This window comes from Suricata suricatta, chromosome 10 (assembly GCF_006229205.1).
Source record: "Suricata suricatta isolate VVHF042 chromosome 10, meerkat_22Aug2017_6uvM2_HiC, whole genome shotgun sequence".
Taxonomy (NCBI): Eukaryota; Metazoa; Chordata; class Mammalia; order Carnivora; family Herpestidae; genus Suricata; species Suricata suricatta.
In genome coordinates, this window is record NC_043709.1 from 58187607 (window position 1) to 58189673 (window position 2067).

The window sequence follows — 2067 nt, forward strand, 5'->3', positions numbered from 1 at the left end:
TTGTTATTGTTTGGTTTCTCATCATTGACTTCGGACTTCAATCTGCATTTAGAATTCAGATATATTCGATATGCAGAGTGTGATTAATGGAAGAAAAATTATGCACTTATAAATTTTTGTTTACAAATATCAATCCATTATTATCCTAGGTTCCACAATTGTATACTTTTGGTAATTTCAGGGGAGATTAAAACAATCAGGAAAGTTTATATTACACTTGGAAATATTATGGGTGCTTCCTTCTCAGTACATTTTTATTCACAATTTATATTTTATTTTCCTTAGACCTAAGATTTTATTCTCCCTACAGGTGGATTTGACCACTAATACTTTGTGAGGTCAATTTTTCCCTATTCTCAGACTGATTCCTAAAGCTAAATCTTAAACTTTTATTATCACCATCATGCATTTCCATCAAGTTTGATCCTTGTGATAAAGAACAAATATATCACAACTATATATAGGTTCTCCACATCCACTACTGAATATGTAGAGTTCCAGTATTATAATTAAAAAAATAGGCATATTACTTAAATAACTTCTTCCTTACTGATTTTCCTGACTCTCATGATTATTTTGTGTAAAATTACACTCATTTCCAACAATGGTACAGAAGAGAGGAAGTGTTTTGATGACAAATATATTGTATAGAATGATAATATGTTTTTTTGGGTGTAAAATATAGAGGCATGTAAAATAATTACAATTGTTCCCTGTTTCCAGACAGTTTAGTTAAGGTTGAAAAGCATTCCAAAAAACTGTTGTTAATATAACTAACTACAAAAAATTTGAGATTGAACTATTAAACACATTCTTGAAGCATGGCTTGCTTTCATTGTGACTCAGTTTTATCATCTACAGAATGGGAATAATATTTTCCTTCATATATGCATACTAAGTTAAAAATTAAATGTTAGTATATAAAGTAGTTGAAAAGTACAATGGTAATAATGGATAATAATAAATATATTTTAACTATTTTAATGACCTTGTCTAGAATGGTTTTCCAATCATCAATGTACTGTAGTCCTCTTGTCCTCCTGAATCTAATGAAGCAATTTATGTCAAAAATTTTCACATTTTTTTGCTTTTAAGTTTAGCAAATTTCTAAGTAGAATGTGTACTTTCAATCACACAATATTCACAGCATTCTTTCATGACATACCTTAATACCACATATATGTTTACCTGCAATCTTTTTACCTTCTTATTTCTAATTGTTTTTTTTTTGTTGTTGGTCTCACACATAGTATGAGTGTTTGCTTGAACTCCTTATCTCCAAAAATGATTGCTCTTCAGTCACCATAACCAAATGCACTCCAGACATAAAAAGTCCAAAATGAAGCTCTTAATTGTCTGCATTCTCATCCTATTTCTCCCCATGATTTTTAAATAATTAACCTTGTATATTATATTTATTGAGACTTGACTATATGCTATGTACTGAAATAAACACTTTACATGGATTATCTATCTGGAGTAATCTTCCCTCCCGTGATCTGTTTCCCCATTCCTTTTCAGTCTCCCATCTCCAGTTTTGCTGGGAACGCACAAACTCAGCGTTTGGATTTTAGTTTTTAGTTCCCATAGTTTGTGTTTGGGAGATGTATCACTTCCATCATGGCATTCAAATTATGCAACTCTTATTGTTGCTTAAACTAATCCTATGAATGGCTACACACTATCCAAGATTAAATATTCTGAAAATGATGTCTAAAAGCCATATTAGAACTTCCACTGCTAAATTTTATACACTCAGGACATTCATTTACCCAGGGTGAATACGACCCATGTATCAAGAAAAGTTGACCTGAAATGACAGAATTTATAATACTTACACTCTGGAAGTTAATCATAGCTTCTTTCCGTTAAGTTGTTTAACTGCAACTTTTATAGATACAACTTGAACACGAATACAATGTTGAAAACTAGCAGAAGACTTCTGGTCACTATTGGTGAATCTGGCCACGCCTGTAGTAATATGCTTGGGAATATATATAATTTCCTTGAGTTTTCTGCTTCAGATAATTGCATCAATTCCCTCACAACAGCTACAGTACCATCACA